Genomic DNA, 20,289 nt, shown 5'->3' with positions numbered 1-20,289 from the left:
AGATAGATATTGTTGTTCAGAATTGTCTCAGCTACCTCCCATTTTTAATATATCTTTTGATAAGTTATTTATCAGAATTTTTGATAAACTTGAACAATACAATCATAACACATAAAGGGAGCTTCCTAAGTCAAATTCAACAATATTTTAAACACTTTATTCTTAATACTTAATCCACATAAATCTCATGTAACCAAATTTCACAGAAAAATAGAATATGTATCCATACGTCTTTATTATGGAACGTAACTAACTGGAATAAACAAAGACATTCGCTAATTTCCAAATTCGTTTTAATAAACGAATGTTTACTTCGTTGTACAAACATTCTATTCCAAAATATGATAATTAACCCAATAAAAAATTACGACTTTTGTAATTAAGGTATTGTTCAGATATCATTCGTTATATTTCGACTATTTTGAACCTATTCTCCAGTAATTAAATACACGTGTGCTGTCTTTGGTTCAGAAAGGTAGTAGTGCATATCCATTTCTAAGTCATTAACATTTATTACTAACATTCTCAGTGAACAAGTATATATTGTCGAATGCCTCTTTCACCTTAATGTTTATAGCACGAATAATAGACCTCAAGAAATTGAATACACGTGGGGTATGGTTTTCCAAGCACCTTTCGTCGAGGGTAGTTTATTACCGGGTATCGAGTCATCGATTTCGTTGTCTAAGGTCCTTATGCCGTCAGACCTTACGTCGCCTAGATTTATGGTTATTTTTCTGGTCATCCTCAGGGGGTGAAACATGCTCTTAATCAGTGGAAACGTATTGCACGGAATAACCGTGGAGCCATATAAACGGGAGCGAGGACGTTCACAGAAGGGTTGGCTTTGCCCGATTTCCAGCGAAACGTCGTAAATTTGGGTCAGTCTTACCTGCCGCCGTGCGATACTTAATGCAGAGAACGAAGCGGGCGTCGCTATAAAAATATTCGACGGTCGTAAAACTGTGCCTCGAGTTCTATGAATGCGTCTCCACGGAATTAAAAGGGTGGGTTTTCCTCCAGGAAGCGCAGCCGCGGACGTCGTTTATTGTCCCGGTTAATCCGCCTTAATCCCCACCGCGGCTGTAAAACATCGGGATACAGGATAATTAGGGCAACCTTTTCAACGGACAAACGCGTAAACAAGTTTTGGAAACGGATCGAGTTACACGGAGAAACTTGACGAGCTCCCGTCTAACGATTCCTGTCCGTTAGAACGACGAACGGAGAACGTTATAATTATTCGTTCCGCGTTCGTGAGTCTAATTGCGCCGATTACACGCAATTATCGGTAATTATCGCCGCGAGACGACTTCTCGCGCAAGTGTCGAGATGCGCAGAGTCGATGCTAGAGATATCAGCATCAAGATGCAACTTCCAATTTGAGTACCTAATTCTAAATTCCATTTTTAGCTTGGCGAAAAAATAGTTTCGTTTCATAGGTGTTAATTTTGAAATTATCAACGATTATAAACGTTAATGAAAAACATATAATATTTGTTATCAATATGTACCTAAAGAGCAATCTACGCTTTTAAGTGATACATAAGAGTATATTATTTTACTACAATTTTAAATACTTTACATTAGATTGGTGCAAAAGTAACACCGCTTCAACTGTTAATCGTGAAATGTCATAATTCAGATGAAAATAAAGTGTACATTAGTAAAAGACGCACAATATCTGTTGCCAAAATATAGAGCGGAAACTGCGCTTTTAAATGTTAAATAATATGATCACAATATATAAGAATTTATGACGTCTAGTAGTAAACTTGAACAATACAAAGACAGACATTGTTTCTGTACCAATTAAAAATAAATGCTTCCTGAGTTATTCAGTTTCGAATAGTATGCATGGAAGATGATGCAACATTTTGTTACGTGAGAAAATGATTGTACAGTCGTGATTTGTTTTAAAAATTTACTTTCCTGGCTTTGAGAGCAAAAATAATTCATAAATAATTTCAGGGGTCTCCACTTTTGTAGTTTGTATAGAAGAGTACTTATTAGGGTTGCTTGGATAGCTATTCATACATCTAGTAGACCCATGATTATAGGATTTTGAAGAATTTAGTGACAAAAGCAAGCATGAGTTAGATTCGAACGATAAAACTGTCGGTGATGATGGGGTGGAATGATAAAATGATAAGAGGTTTGGAATTGTTATTAAATGTAATGCTAAGGACACCATCCAATTCAAGCACTCGAATAATCAAAATAATAGTACAGTACCTTATAGGCAAAGTAAGAGCAGCTACAAATTATGGTGAATACTGCAATTAAATTTGTCAAAAGCAGTATAAAGTTAGATGATTTTTAATCTGTTCTTGTTGTCAATATTTAATTTTGTGTACTAAAGCCAAATACAGCAGGTACATTGATTAAATAGCAAGCATATCTAATGTTTCGTTATACAATTTCGATATTAACTAAGAAGTCATAAACGTTAATTGTGATTTCATACAAGTTCATAGTCTTCTCAAGTAGGCGTTCATGTGTGTATTTTGTATGTCCAATTTTGATGCGCGTAATTTTGACTTGTTCTATTCTGTTGAGGTGTCCTGTGGATGATTGTCCAAGAAAGTCATCTGACATTTCATGGATTTGTAGTATCTATTCTTTTTCCAAACGTTGTTCCACTTGAAAATAATAAAATACTAGAAAATAATAAAAATTACAAAATATGTTTTGAAATATCAATATTGTAAATATGTAGTCTATAAAATAAAAAGTTCCTCATAATTTGTTCATAACCGGGAATAGAATTTGAAGTGACCTGAATTCACGTCAGCAGTCGCGAATGTGTTAATTTTAATATCAAGAACAAATTTCAAATTCCATATTTTACGTTTCTTCATAGTGTGATATCTCCGAAAGCAGTCTTTCAAACATATCCTAGGTTTGTTAGAGAAAATGTCTCCTTTGGAATATACTATGCAATCTCTCTTAACACCCTTTCTTACCGTAACAGTTTTGATAAAAACCAAAGCAAATATTTAGGTGATCTCCTTAACCTGTGACAGCTTACAGGTATATTACGGACGAATGAAAAATAAAAATTAAAAAAGAAGAGAAACTAAAAATTGTTCGCGAGACACTGTCTCCTACCAGGATGAAGATTTTGGCAGATCTCGCAACACAAAGGCAGAAATCTCCGTCACGTTTCGGAGTGCACGCTCCCGTCCCAATTAGTACGATTATGCCAGTCCGTCGCTAATTATAATCGTATCGGATTTTTCGCGTCGCTTTGTCGCTGGTAAACTTCACGCGAGAGGCGTTCACGGCACGCAAGGGATCTGGGATCAGTCCCGCGGTTCTAAAAAAGGGACTCGCATGCACAGGTGTACAAATAAATTGCGCGGGAATCCGATTGGCTCGCCTCCGGTTCTGGCTGCATCATTCTCCCTGATTGCTAAACGACGCGCGTGCAACTGGCCGCGAGCCGAGCGCAACCCGTTCACCTACGATTATGCGCGTCCGCGCAAATCAGAATCTCATTGCGCTGTCATCGGCTCGCATACACGCACCGCGCGCGACTCGTTCCTGACGACGTAATCTCCCCTGCCACGTTGCGTTTCTTTTTTTTCCGTCGATTTTCTCCTTTTCTTTTCGCGAGCACGTTCGAAATTTATGCCTCGCCGAGATTGAAATCACCAGACGTTTCAACGTGTCGTTCGGCCAATTTAACGATCATTCATCGACGCGAGCCCGCGACGCGGCCTGCCCATGCCGGCGCGGCTATTTCGTGGTAACCCGCTTCGAAGGATGCTGACGTTGTAATTAAGTCAATGACAGTACTGTCGAGCTAGCTCGAGCGTGGCTGGCGTCGAGGAAAATTTCAAAGATTTCTCGCTTTGAGATCTCTTAGCGCGTTACTTTGTAAGTGGCGATCGAGACGAACGAGGATCATTATCGTTCTTATTACAAATGGGTGACAAAGGCCTTTCCAGCGCTGGCTCGGTTCATCGCGGTCTTTCCCAAGAATTAACATTTATGTGAGCGATTTATCAAGTAACCGACAGGTGTACAGGCTGATTCTAAAAACTGGGACAGGCTACACCTATGAACTCGAAACGGACCAAGTTCCATTTTTAACTGACTTCGAAAAGGAGGAGGTTACTCAATTCGACATGTACTTTTTTTTTTTTTTTAAGGTATGTTTGATACCGTGTGATTATTGTTAAATCACTTAAATGAATCTTAGCACGTTGTACTAGCACACGTATGTATCTACAAATATATGCAATAAGTGTGTTTGTACCAACTGCATGCGATCAAAAATAATATTGACACACACTGGATGAGATTTAATTTTAAAAAAAATGTTCATTTTTGAGATCACTTATGCTGCTAGTGTTACGGACACTGTTAGCTTCTTATGCACTTCATACGTCAAGTTCTATTTATACATTATTTTATTAAAAAAAATTCTTATCAATGTTAACACTAACCCTACCACGATCGGTCAAATGGCCGTCTTCAAGCTTTTGTATGCAGTTCTTATTTACAATACATAAACTATATACAATTGTTTCATGCATTATTTAATTTAGTACCAGGTGAAATATTTTTGCATTTAGTTAAAAAAGTGTTTTTAAGACTAGGTAGGTAGGTTTAGTGTAAATAGGATTACACATGAAATAGTTTTCTTTAACAAATTTAAAAAGCTATAGTCAACTGAATATTAGTGAATATTTTAATAACTTTCGAGAAGTCATAGTAGTGACAAATATTTTTTACAGACTTTTAGCTGCAACGTCTCTCGCATGATATCTCGTATGATCTTTTCCCAAATAATTGTGTAACAACTTAAATTATAATATTTAACATAAATTCATCAGGAGTATATAGTTCTACATAGTTCTTTCGCTTTCTTCGATATATGTACTTTCTTTGATAAATTGTCTACATATTAAACTGCTTCTCGAGGACTAAAAAATATAATTATCTTTAGATCAAAAACATCCTACATTTATTTTAATGCTTTTAGCTCACCAATTCTGTTCGTATTAAAATATGTTGCAATATATTATCGTAAACTGATAAAGAACACTCCAACGGTTGCGAATACATTAACTCTTTGGGTTTAAGTGTGTTTAATCATATACTTAACTTTAATATTTAATTTAAAGTTTTCCATTCAGTTACCAATGCTATGAGCTAACGATAAATGTTAAATACTTAAAAACAATAATTTCTACAAGTCACAATATAGAAATAAGTTATTGCCACTGTTTCTCTGTGCAGCTTGAGTTTTATTTTTATTTTAAATCATGCGTCTCGAAGGGTTGAAGTCGCGAAGCAATTTTTTTCAAATCAGTCTACGTCGCATGACACTTACATAAAAGAATGCGCCCCACCGCAGATTCGACGCAGGCCAATTTTCCATTTCGAACCATCCGAGTCTCGACGCGATGGGAAATCCCTTTCGTTCCTGCGTTTAATGTTATACTTAATCCGTGACCTGTCATCGACGACGCCTAGGACACGATCCCTTTCTCCTGGTGCATACGATTTCGAGAGATTCGTTCTGCACCCCGAATGTTGCCTAACAGATGCCCTAACCTCGTAGGAAATAATCGTGGGGTGTGCAAGCACTTTGACATCGACCAAATACGAACCACTCTCATTTTATTTGCATTTTTCTACGAAGATGCGTCAAGTCTCGCAAAACGTCGTCGCTGGTCGACGAAGGAAAACGTTCGAGGAATTTTCATCGTGCGGAAACGATGCATATATAAAACCAACGTACAACAATTTAATCGCGCCATTTATTCGATAGAATAGCTGCAATTTTCTTTATCCATTGTGAAGTATTTTATTGTATAATATAAATACCGATTTGTTTTCACGAAGTCATAGATAGACGATTTGGATAGATTATTTACCTTTAATTCATTATTAGAAATATTCATCTATGTTTCACTGCAACAAGTGTCAAGTTTACCATGTAATATGGCAATGCCGAATGGTCAATTGCAATAGAAATAACATTATTCAATTGTTACTAATTGTATTTAAATTTCTAAAATCTTGTAGTTTATCGTCGTAAGTCATGTATTGTTCCTAATTTACTATTATGTAATACCGTACTTATTTAGCAAGTGTATCAACGTTTAAATTCTGTGTAATAGTGTAATTTGTACTGTTTAATTTAATTATAATTTAATTACTAATATGCTCAGTAATGGGCATGTTGCTAATAACTCTGTAGGGGGTTTAACCCTTTGCATACGAGGCCTTTCTTTCTGGTATCTAATAGCAACTCGAGATGCTTCCTTAGCATCATTTCCTTCCGACAATCATTTTATCGACACTTCGAGTTCCATAGAAATTAAACCTAAATAAACATTACTGTTTATCGATTTACTGTGTCAAACCTAGTGGTGACCGAGAGTCATCTCTCAAGTGCAAAAGATTAATAGTTTAATAAAAAGGAAAGCTTCAAGTTTCCAGTGTAAGTGAAAAATAAGACGACAGTTTCAATCTTAATTGGAAGCTTTAATCATATTGAACTCCTACCTCTTAGATTGAAGTTGCTTCCAAATCACTATAAAAGTCAAATATATAAATTAACAATGTGATTAATCAAAAAGCGACTAATGTAAACTTAATGTAAACCTGAGGTTCGTAACGGCGGTAGAATACAAGCTTCTAATAAAACTGAAACTATTAATATTTTTTTTCCAGATAAGAATTTTTTTGTCTTACTCTGGCTTCGACTGCGATTCCCACGTTCCTGTAATGCTTCCAGGAGGAAGTTGAGAGCCTCTGAGGGGGGGTCAGGCCCCGTATTTCGCAAACTTCCCCCTCGGTACAACCAGACCCAATAGGTTTGCTCCACATAGTTGAGGCTCGCCTTCGAGGTAGACCGTGAAGACGAGGGTTCCGAGAACGGTGGATGGAAACCAGCCACCAGAAGGGCGAAGGGGGCGGCCCCCCCGGTTCGATATTTATTGCGGGGATGCGTGCCAGGCAGATATTATTATTTGTACCGCAGGCATAATTCAAGCGGGTCGTTAAAATTATTTTATTACGTGTACTACACTCGCCGCTCACAGATTCCGCGTTGTCACCCTACTGTAGGAGTCCTCTTAACGCCTTTGGAATGGAACCCTGCGAATCTCACTTCTTCTCCCCGCGACTCCTGTGAATTCTAGCTCCGTTACCCACCCGTAATTTGCCTAACGGATCCTATCTTGATCCTAATTTGAAAGCAGAACGAAAGAAATCCAAATGCTTCGGTAAACCATGAAATTAAAATTGAAATGTTAATTTTACTTCTAATTTTGTTGATAGTGTCGAGCAACAGTGTAGTTAAGCAATTATTCGATCAAGTGATGTCTCAGTTAGGAAGTAGAGTGATTCTCTTAAAAAATATATGTACACGATACTTTCAATAAAATAACAATCCTCATTGTTAAGTTTAGACTACAGTGTGAAGTTATTAGGAAAAATTAATGATTTATGTATTTATTTATGTTTATTTGTACATTTAAGAACCAAGAAATATAGATCTGCAAGAAAGTAATTATATTCAGTGGTATTAAATATGATTTCCAAACACATAAATGTTGTCGATCATGTACCGGTCTTTTTTGAATGTAACGAGTAATATAATGTATGATCGGTTTGTATTTCATTTAAGTAGTTCCAAATAAGTTGATTTATAATGTCATCAGTCATATTTATTGTCTACATGTGTTACCAAGTGAAAAAATAAGTGTCAGTTATTGTCAGTACGGATGGCGTAGAAATTTAAAAGTAAAATCAATACAAACAATTCTAAACAACCTGGACAGTCCGGAAATAAATGTAATCTATCAAAGGACTCTCGAATTTACAAGAAATGTACAAAAATTATATTTTGGTACCGATTTAGGTTGTTTATATGGGAGGTTATTTTGTTGGAAGCTTAGTTTATTTCCATCAAGATACTATAAACTATTTATATAAACATTTTAAAATAAGTTTAAGTATTACGTTCAACTAGAATTCAATTGTTCCGCGGAATATACTCTTTATTGTATCTGTTCCATTAGTGAAAATAGCTGTGCTCCATTGATTTACTTATTTTGATTTACCTAGGTGTTTTCTAAATATGTTACCAAAAGCCTTTCATTATTAATCTTTAGTTGGAACACTATCTTTTGATATAATACTCAATATAGTTCGTTCAATGGTTCCTCTTGGCTTGAAACCAAACGAAACAATGGTCAAAGAATTGGAACCGTTTGTGGACTCGAGAACTCGATGATCGAGAAGCGAGATTATCCTTCATTAGACGTAAATAAGCAATTTTAATTTAAAATTATATGCAATGTTCTTATACTTTTGTTTATAATTACTAATTGCAATTTTTTTTTACGTTTGTGTTTGAACACACCCAGCAATTGTTGTACTTTCATGTTTTTCTACGAATTTTTATTTTGAAAATGTATATAACGCAGAATTGTTCAAAGAATTATATTACAATAAGGAATACAAATGTTTTGATGATAAGACAAAATAATGTTACTCTAAAAAAGATAAGATGAACTTTGAGTCTGAAAAAATGGGTTGACAATAAATACAGCCGGGGTAATAAGTATTCGTACAGGAACCATTTATTTTAAATTCATTGCTGTACGAACACTTCTTACACTGACTGTATATACAAATATTTATAAAATAATACATGCTATGTGAATCAAACTGTTTACAAAAAAGAAATTATTTTCTTTTGTAGTTGAAAAAAGTCACATGCTTGTGCAAAATAACGAAATGTACGTGTAAGATATAGAATTTTGAGTACACTACTAGAAAACTTTTAGTATTTTTAACGTCATCAAAGTGACACATTTCTTTTTTACTAAATATTGAATTCGAAATGTTTAAAAATCTAAATTACGAATATTTTCAGAGAACACTGTCCTTCCTCATCGAGAAATACACAATCACGTATTGGTGCATGAAATCTCTTTATTGTATTCGACTTCAATAGGCGTCTCCCTGACAAGTGACAGCAACCTTCCATTATTAACCTCTAGCTCTGCAAGACTATCTTTTGATATAATATTCAATATACTCCGTCCAATGGCCCCCCTCGGGCTCGAAACCAAACGGAGCAACAACAGTCAAAGAATCGGAAGCGTCTCTGGAGCCGGGGAACACGATGATCGTGGTTCCTACACTCTCAGCCGTCCCTATCCAAAAATTCGATAACCAAGCGACCGAGATCTCGTTCCAGCGTCATTATTCGTGAAACACGTTCCACGGTGTGTCACAATGGAAGATGAGCATCGTGTCGGTCAACGACATGGGCGTACCTTGCCCGAAACGTTCTCCTGTCGCTCCCGTCTTCTTCGCGATGCGGACAAAGTGGCGTGACGAGTGGCTAAAAGCGAGAAAAGGACCAGGATCCTCGAGTTACGAGTGTCTCTCGCTCGCTCGTCAAGTCGAGTAACTTAAAGTCGTATCAATCTCATTTATGCCAATTTCGCGTCTCGTCGAGCCCTCCGCCTAACCCATTTCTGGGGCCCGTGCCCTTGTACTCGAGCCACAGTCATTGGCGCATCGGACACGTTTTCCAGCCGAAGAATTTTCATGACAATCGAGTCGTAGATGACAGCGAACCAGGGGCAAAGCCAAGGGTCTGCCTCGTTCCGTCGTGACTAGAGGGTTGAGACTGGGGTTACCATCTCGTGATCATAAGAAAAGAGTGCAAAAGACACTATTTAACCCATTCACTGTCAACTACGAGATGTCTCGTAGTTCAAATTGATTGCAATTACTCAAGAGATGAGTTTATAGCCTTTTGAGTCAAGAATTATTACAAAAGGAGATCGTAAATTTTCTTTCTAAAACAACAAATTTAACACTTTACCAATCGGTAGCCTATTATTCATTTCTTTTTTTAAGATTATCAACACTTTGTTATCTATTATCGAGGTAACATTTAATGCTTTCATCATTATATCAATTATGAAATATTAGATAAATGTTAATCAAAAAACGATTTTAATACAGAAAATACAGATTGAATAATGCTGATGTTGTTGAAATAAAAAAAATATTATTGATTTTAATTTGATGTCCAATCGCTACCGGTCGGTTAAGTGTTAAACCTTTGAATTCTATTGCCACGAATGCTAAGATTATATCGACTTCGAAAATGAGATCTCTAATTTGAGATTTGAGAATTAGGTAGCCTTCGCTTCAAGGACAATCATTTTATTGACACTTCGAGTTCCAAAGAAATTACAAAAATAAGTTTTTAGTATTCGAAAAACGGAGTACGAAAAAATATTAATAAAATGTTAGATATTTCGAAAACTTAACCCTCTAAAGGCCGAATTTTGTTTCTGCAAACAACTTGCAAGGCATTTACTTTGATATTTTAGGTTGATGGCGCTGCCGATCGTTATTAATATTGTTATTTGTTATCAGAGATATTATATAATTAAGACGTATACGTCATCTTGTGAAAAAACTAAAATTATTTGGTAAAATGTCGTTGTATTAGCATGTGACCTGAAAGTTATACGGACCCATACAGGATTAATATAAGTACCTAATATATTAATCACATTGACATATACATTTGTGTATAGACACAAAAGATAAATACCTGATGCACTGATCGAAGATAACCATCAAAATGAATATTTCAAATACGCATTCTTTTACTTTAACAAAATACGTGGAGAATAAATGTATTTACTTAAAATGCTTAGCAAAAGTAACTACAACAACAATCACACGAAATTTTCTAAGCACAAAAGACATCTGTTTGCGTCTCTAATTGAAAAAGAGCTCCCAAAATCTGTGTTTCGTGAAAAGAACTGTTCGAATGTCGAAATACAGAAGAATTTGACAAGTAGTCCCAATTCCAGTCGCGACACGTTTCTGGCTATGCAAATCGCGGGAGAGGAATCGGCGGGTCCGATTTATTTCATGCGCCACCTCGCCTCGATTGATTATTCACCGATCGAACCCGTTTGTCGACTCGATTAATCTTCTTGAAAAATGTGACGATTCCTGAGCCACTGCCGCCAGCAGTGGTAGAAGCAATCTGAAAGTTGGGGCAGGGGAGAGGAAATAATTTAGCGAGCCGCGCGCACGGACGCGCGCTAATGAGCACACGGGCCGAGATCGATGATAAATAATTACTTACTGCCCGGGTCCGCTTCTTTCGCACTCCGCGGAAATCTTTTCTGCGATCTGGCTCGAAGTTTTCGCGGTGAACGGAATATATCGCTTTTCCGTGTCAATCTTCATGCGGAGCATGATATGTTTGCATATTTTATTCTGTTTTATACGTTTAACGATTTCATTCGCCGTATTAAAGGATGAAGTGGACTCGATAGCAAACACATACTTTTCATCTGAGTTCCATTTCATAAAGGATTCAAAGGTCACGAAGTAGCTGATATGCTTAATAAAAAAGCAAGATATACGATATTTGAGGTTTTCATGACCTGGTTCTTCACGGTTCGTACCAACTGACAGACTTTAGGCAATTTTGAATTAATATTGTTTGATATATAACATGTAATTTTATTTTGTAATTATTTTCACAGCTGCGATCAGTTTTGATATATTACATTATTTGAAATATTATGTCAAATAACGTATTACTTTATTTCGTTATTAATTGACAAATTTGTTTGAAATGATTGTAAAATTGTTCTTCAAAATTATGGGTTGTCCAGAAAGTTCGTGCCAGTTTTTAAGAAAAATTCAAAGGCACGATTGAATTTTGATATATATTTATTGAATTACGTAGGTACCATTTTGTTCCACAACCTTTCCACTTTTTAAGGGATGTATACACTTATACTTTTCAAGAGATGTTATTTGTTTTCAACCATTCCGATATATTCAGATCTGTACCACCTACCAAACATCGATATGGACTTTCCAGACAACCCAATGTATCAGGTGAAATCACAAGTACACGACGATGTCGAATTTGAAAGCCAACGATTCTACGTTTGTTATCCAAACTCAAGAAGAAGTGAATCTATAGACATTTTTTCAAGATAAAGGAATCGATCTGTCTATGTTAAAATATTATTCGATTATAAGAGACGTTTTTCTAAAGTATGACACCCTCTTTCATCGTCGACACCAGTGGAATAGTTATTTTCTTTCGCAACAATACATATTAGATGGACCGACACCAAAATTTCTTAAGAAAGAATTTTTTGATTAAAGAGTTTTGCTCGAAACAGACTACAGCGAAGATTTCTTCAAATAAATCCTTTTGTTGTATATTATTTTGAGGGTCATATATTTCATCAAGTTTGAAATAAAAAAGAAACAAAAACAATTCGTTGATATTGTTTTTGTTTTCGAATAACTGTATTCAAAATAACGAGACGAAATAAATTATCTCAAATGATCTTTTCTTACTTTCACTTGAATTAGAACTTTCTCAGATCTGTTAGCAGACTTCCGGGTGTAAGCCGTATTCTTTACATAAGATGCTCAAGTTTACTGGCGTTTCGTTAGCATTGCAACCAGCTTCTTCAGGTATGACGTGAATGTGCATGGCACAATATCAGTATGCCATTTGATCCCTGAAGAACCTGGTTGGATCGCTGTCGAAATGTCGGAGTATCATATCTAAAGGACACAGCTTACACCTGGAAGCCGCAGTTACCTTCAGTATATTAATTTAAAATTAAAAAAAGAAACAGATATGGGCCGATTTTTCTCTGCAGACAATTTGCAAGACATTTACTGCCATTAACTGAGATTGAAGGCAAATTAATTATTCTTTCTATTTAGACATAGTTTTTTATGATTTCTATTTTATTTTTACACATAAATGCTCCCTCAAAATGAATATTCCTATGTGAGACTTTTCTTATGTGGTCCCTTTCCACCGTATAAACCAAATTTCCTTTAATACGGTATGAAAAATTATTTGTTATAGCTATTTACGAAGTTTCTAAATATTTGTTTTCTGTGTTTTATTTATGGGGTCTTTATTTATCGCATAAAAGCAGGTTTGACTGTAAGCTCAAATACCATTACAGTAAATTACATGCTTTATAAGTTACATTATATAATACGACGTGGTTTGAAACGGCTGGTAACGAAATGGCTCCGAGTGCAAAGGGTTAAAGAGCAAAATCTAAAGAACCCTTTTGGACAAACTTTTACAACTATTATTTCAATAGTTTGAACATTATATCCTGTCGACTAAATTGAATAATTCGCGCCCAAGGAATTATAATTTCCTTTTAACACTTTCACTGCGGATGACGCACATGTGCGTGCTTTGCTTTTTTAGTCGGTTTAGTCGTATTTAGACAGTCAGTACGATCTAAGCATTCATGTTGGTCTGTTCTTTTGTGTTTAGTGTCGTGGTTAGACTTTTGGAAAATTTTCTTTCTGTGTTTACCCTTATAAAATGGATAATAACCAACCGGGACCTTATTATATATAAAATAAGTTACCGCAAATATATGTTTTTCAAAATAATCATATTATAACATTTGCAAGAAATTTTTCATTAAAAAAAATATCATAATTGCAGCTCCCAGCGAACGGCTACTTATTTTCGTCCGCAGCGAAAGTGTTAAGCGTTATACGGTGTTTAAGAAAACGACAAAACCGTGCAAACTAGCCGTCTAAGCCAGCCACCAGTCACTCGACCGCCTAATTTCGAATACAGAATAAATTGCTCGTCCCGAGTACGATACGCAACGCGCGCGGATCTGTGGACAAGTTTGGCACGATTCACCGAGGATCCAGGACCTCGTGGCGTACGACTCGCCGCTCGAATCGCGTCAAGGACGAGGGGTACACGCCGAGGGGTAGATACCCTCGTCAGAATCATCATCGAGGTGACAGGTAAATACGGAGGGGCTTCTGCCAAGAATATACGTACACGTAACACATATACTCGCGGCCCAGAAGACGATCAAGGAGGGGCGGTGGGGTAGGAGGCAGGGTTGAAGTCCTTGCAAGTAAACGAGGATTAAATCCGAGACGACGGTGTCTCGTTTGTTCGAGATCGGTTGCTGTTGTGACCTAGGCGAAATCGTGCGTGTAAGACGGACGCCGCCATTATTGTTCGGTGTCGTGGCGTGTGAGAATAGACACAGCGAAATTTCGGAGGGGTTGGTGCCACGATTGGCCTGTTGATAAGGTCAAGCCTCTGAATGACACTGGTCAACGGCATTGTGATCAGGATTCACGAACGCGAGAGCTGCGAAACGAAACTTCGAATAGCAGAGACACTGAATTTTTCATGAGTGGGGCAGGTGATTCGGCATCGAATTGGTTACTCGGTGTGGCCGTCGTCGTGGTAGTTGGTAGACGACAACGGCAAAGTGCGTAATTTTTATGAACATTTATAAACACGATCTTCGAGACTTATTTCGTAACGTGTTTTTATCTTTGTAACTTTTTCGACGCGGTGCGCTCCGCTTTTGAGCAAATGCTAACGTATTTCTTTGCTAATGATTTAATATGAGTTTAATGTCGTATCACCTACGTGGTTATTAACGATACACTAGATGAACGCTATAAGTAGACATGTTCAAATAATTATATTAATATGTTCGCTATCGGCGCTCCATATTGAATATATGCTTGAATCCAAACGGCGTATTTATTCACTTATCACGGTATATTCAAGATCTTCTTTTGGTTTTCATATAAAATTCTCAATCTAAACAATTAAAAAGAAGAAAATACATATGTCCATATGTGTAGGAGTTAAGATGAGTGATAAAAATGTGTGTTATTTCATACATAAAATATAATTAAATTAATTTATTGATTCATAACCACTCTATCATTTGTGTGTTTCTTCTTTTCTCTTCATGTGTAGAACAGTTAATTCTCGAAACCTCACGTTATTGTGTACATTTTGTTTAAAACGATTTTACAACCATATAAAATATTATTCCGTACAATAGTAATAATAATATCATAATCAATCACCGTGGTATCTATGATGCAAAAGTCACCCTTCGTTATTAGTTTTTTCATATATGACATTGGTTACAGAAGCATGAAGTTTCCGAGCAAGTTGCGCCGCAACGTTATAATTCAAGACACATTGTTCTCCAATGAAACGATCGACTATAGACGAGGCCAGAATATATAATACCAGTGAATAAACAAACCAATCGTTCATTCAAATTACACGTGGCCGTTAATTGGCAATTCTTGGAAACTGTGAGCCAAAAGCAGCCAACATTTCTTGCAAATAATATTAAATTATACAAAACCGAGGAAATGTTAGATTGTACACAAACAGATAAATCTAAAACAGAGGCCTGATCGATACTTTTCGTGTCCTCGTTGTGTTAAATTAAAAATGAATATGTTCTTTCTTGTTAATTGTAATGTTGAAAATTAAATTAAATTTTTATGGAAGGTTTATCTTCTTTTTTTTATTGTTGTAATCTTGTATTTGTGTATGAAAGAAGTTCGGTCATGGGAGATAGTTAAATATTCAATCTTGGTGTACAAGTACTTTAGTCATAATTTTTTATATAACTATTAAAATTCTCCACAAAACAAATATATTTATGTATAGATATACTATACATATTTTGGGGCATATACCTATGTACATACACTTTTAAATATTGTATCTAGTTTGGTTAATAAACCCTGGAATATAAATTAAATATGTTTAATAATGTTGTTTCTCAAAAAGACTATTGTTTACATGAGAACAACACGACTAATCATTAAATACTTGAACCCTTAGAAGCCTAATATTCCAAATTAAATTTAAAAAACTATCGACGTATTTAATATTTGAACAATTTTGACAGCTGAGGTTTATTTTGTTAACTTTTGTCCAAAAGAACATTATGCAATGGTAACATGCATACAGCCAAATATTAAAAACAAACCAATTGCAAGTATACAATTGGATTTAAAAGTCCGGTACCAAATTTGAAACTTGGGGCGTTTAAGGGTTAAGTTTGATCTCTTATATAACCAATATAAATGACTAAAACATCATACAATCGTAAAACGTTTAAACTATTTTCTCTAAGACTACATTACATGTTTAGTTTATGCCAATATAGCCCGAGCGATTGACAACTTAAGAACCACCAGTACTCGCATCATTGGTAAAGTTGAGTCTCATCTATTCGCGAATATCATCGAAAATTAGACCATCAGGATGTATTATCTAGAACCATGGCGACCATTTGGTTGAAATTACATTTCATATATAATGTTAAAAGATCTACTTCCAAATAAAATAGAAAATATAACAATCGATCAATTACAACGTGTCTTATTTCAGTTTGTCAAAACGACACTTCTCGAAATGCGTATCGCCGTCGACGCGAACGGAATTATTACGCAGCCTAATAATTTTGCCCACCCCTGTCGAAGAGGAGAAACGGACAGTAGACGAGAAAGAAGAGCAAGATAGAGGGAACGAGAGCGCAGAGACGCGGGAAAAAGTGCGTTCACGTACGAGCAGCATCCAGCCTCTGTTTTCCATCTCGCTTCCTCCGTAACGTGGGTCTTGCTCCGTCCGGCGTGAGGGGCGGAAGCCATCTGCATCGCGATGAATGCCACTAACCACCCTACGGGCACCCCTGAAAAACCCCCTTCACCTTCGTTTACAACCCCTCTGCCAAGCAGCCCAGCCGGACCCGGTGCCACGGGTTCTCAATTTGCGCCTCGACGGGACGCACGGTTACCGATTCACCGAGAGGATCATCGAGAATCGCCGAATCGCCGAATCGCTATGATCCCCATTCCGAGCAGTAAATAAGTAGCAATAAATTACTTGCGTCCAGGGGTGGTGCACATAACAGTGCAACCTTTTGTGTCTATTGTCGAACGCGAAACATTCTTCCGTGTAGTTACAGGTATTACTGTTGCCATATTGTTCACTAGTTGAATTATCCTAAAGATCCCTTGTCGATGATAACCATGAGGGATTATCGATGCTTTAACGTTTTAGCCTTTTCACTGCTGCGTTTTGATATACTCGGCCGCCGATCACAATACTATTTTATCGGATGCCCAAGTTGAAGAAAATATCAGGCACTTATATATTAGGTGGACTGGAAAATAATGTGGTTTTCGCAATTTTAAATACTACTTGTTTATCGTTCATCAACTCGTTCATTTTTATCGATCTGACATTGAAAATTTGCTCACTAGATGACAAAAGGATGTTGATAACGAGGGTGATTACATAATTGATTATAAATAGAAATTTGTTAAAGATTTGTTTGAATTTAAGGTAAAAGGAATGAGATTATTTTCCGGGTTACCTAATAAAATTGGTATTCATCTAGAATAATATTGTCATCTACAATAAATATTGTGCAATGATATTATAAGAATATTTTTATACAAGTATTTGCGATTTGTATGAAAATGAAATATGTTATGTATGTGCTGGGTAATTACACAACATTCCCCGTTTGTGGATAGTTTTGTAACATTTTTTATTTCTTCGTTAAATATTCATACATATTCATGAGTGCAGTTATTAATAAATAAATTGTGAAATTAGATGAACAACAATAAACAGGTTAATTATAATTAGTTTGAAAAGACTAGAATGCAATATATATACACTACAAAATAAATGAATTGCAAGCAATGATTAGTTGTCATGTCTCAATGGTAAATATTAATATGTCATTTTAACCTGCTAAAGATGACGTATTGTATATAGCCTTTGAGCATTCATTTAAAATGTTGGATGCATTTTGTAGAAATTAAAATTATAATAGAATGTAAATTGGTTCCTTGTTACTTTACATTTTATGTCAATTAGAGTTAAATTCTACAAACAGTTACTCCGAAGAGAGTCCCGATCGAAGCAAAAAGCATTAAACAAATACCGTCAGTAATAATTATTAGCCTATACTACTTCACGAATAAACGAACAAAAACTACGTTAACATTTTTAACGTTGGAGGGATATCAAAATTCATTTCTTATGTTAATAATTACAATTTTGTATAGAACACAGTTTGGAAAACGCTGCATTGCGGACATACAATGTATTATGCAAAATAAAAGCACAGTAGTAACACCTGAGTAGTAAATTAATTTCTTAATAATCCATAAATAAATGTAATTGTGTCTTGTAAGAGTCTGCCACAAAAAGTGGAGATAATTTTGCTAAATTAAGTAAGAATTTTTTAATAAATTACCGACTAAGTATCCTGGAAATGAAAGTAGAGGGAATGAATAAAGATAGATTTGTCGCGATAACAATATTTAAAAGGATGAAATTAATAAAGGCGCGAATAACCAAGTTGGTTGCGATTCGAGTCAACATCGCGTCATTGTTCTCGACATTCTTCGTCGCGTTCCCGGAGGCTTTATTACCGCGGGGCGATGATTTGCAAAATAAGCCCTTCTGTTCGTTTGACTTTCGCCAGCTTCCCAAAGTCAGCTCGGCGTTTATCAAGTGTATGAATTAAATTGCTGTTTTATTACCCATGGGGGAGCTGGGCTAGGGCCACCACCCCCTTGTTCCCCATTCGAGTTCAGACAAGATTCGGTATTCAACGTTAAACTTTAACCCCCGTGAATATCTCGGCTGTGCAAAGTGCCCTGAACTCGAGTCTAACGTACACGAAATACAATCACGTATTCGTTATTATAACACGAATTAAAGTTAAATGATAGTTTGCACAAGCATAGTTTAGTAGCGTAGACGTTTCAATCCCAGAGTTTCGCTTTTCCTCGGTACAAAGTAATATTAGTGTTCTCGAGATCATATAGAAGAATATAAAGAGCGATAGCGACGTTAAAATTATGTGAAATATCTATAAATATGTGTGTTGGAAACAATTACTAAATGGTAAGAGAAATTATGATGAAAATGTAAGTTTTGTCATGCTACATGTACATGTTTTGTCAGTTACTGTAGAAAACATTATTTTGTTTATATTTTACAATATCAAGACCTCTTCGTGCAATTTTAAATAATATAATACATTCTTTCTTTTCAGGGAATAACAATAAACACCTATTACAGTTGACTTCTTTGAAAACTGGTATTTAAGCAATTGAAAGTATTAGAGAAGACGAAATTGTTAAAACTTAGAAGAATCAAATTTTATATTTACTTAAAGTATCTACCGTGTACTTACTTTATTTATAAGCTGTGGTCCTGATTTGTAACTTTAGCTAGAAGTCCTTTCCAGTTTCTTCATAGAGCTGGAACATATACAGTATTTTGTTAAAAAAATACAGAGTGGGCATGGTATGATCCAGAAAACAGCGAACATGAATTTATTGGATGCATGTGTTTTAATTTTCTGGTAAATTCGATCAAATAATTATTACGTATTTATTAATACACAGCTTTATTGAAACAACATCTTCAGGCATATTATAAATAAATAAATAAATAAATAAATAAATAAATAAATAAATATACATTTATGCCCATTTGTTGCATCGGAAACTCTCCCCTCTATTTTCTTGAAAAGTTAAACCCTGGTAGTTTCGTCGCGTCGAGCGAAGAGGAATCGCGGGGCAACGATCACGAGGGAAATTTACGAGAGGAAAATTCGGCGAACAGTCGGAACATGGGCCTCGTCAAACGAACATTTATCCCGCGTAGGTGACTTCCGGAAATGCGACACGATTCCCGCATTATGCCGAGTACGTAGCGACGACTGTTACGAATCGCCTGGCGAGCGCCACTCTAAAACCCCTGTTGGATTCTAAACACACCCTTTACATACCGCCCACCGACCCGTGGGTGGGTTTAAGGGGTTTAAGAGGACTGCGACACGAGGGGATTTCGACTGATCGATTGTACGTCACTCGGTATATTTCTTCGACCCTTGGGTTTTATACTCCGCGAATCCCGTTGACTAAAATTAAATACTCTTTTTTCAAAAGAGGATTCAGGGATACATGGATGATTAAAAAATGATCTTGGAGTAGTGCTTTACACTAGGAGTCATCTCATTGCAAGATATTTAAATAAAAACGCGTTGCATTAAATAAGGTAGCATTATAGTTTTGATTTGTTGGATATTCAGAGCACTGCTACCTTGGTGGAGTATCTTATTTATTTATTAATAATATAAATTGATTCTGAATATTACATGTTAGAAAATAACTTGCCTTGCATTATACAATATATATTGAAAACTTAGAGATATGTATTGTATTTTATTCAAGTTGAGTTTCAATTCACATTAATATAAACCGTCACTTATATTTTTCAGCAAACATTCGCAATGATGATTTTCTTAATCAGTACTTTTAAATAAAAATCTACTAAACTTGTTATCATGATTCACTTGCAGTAATACATTA

The sequence above is a fragment of the Hylaeus volcanicus genome, chromosome 5 (assembly GCF_026283585.1).
Source record: "Hylaeus volcanicus isolate JK05 chromosome 5, UHH_iyHylVolc1.0_haploid, whole genome shotgun sequence".
In the NCBI taxonomy this organism is placed as follows: domain Eukaryota; kingdom Metazoa; phylum Arthropoda; class Insecta; order Hymenoptera; family Colletidae; genus Hylaeus; species Hylaeus volcanicus.
This window is presented reverse-complemented; position numbering follows the sequence as displayed.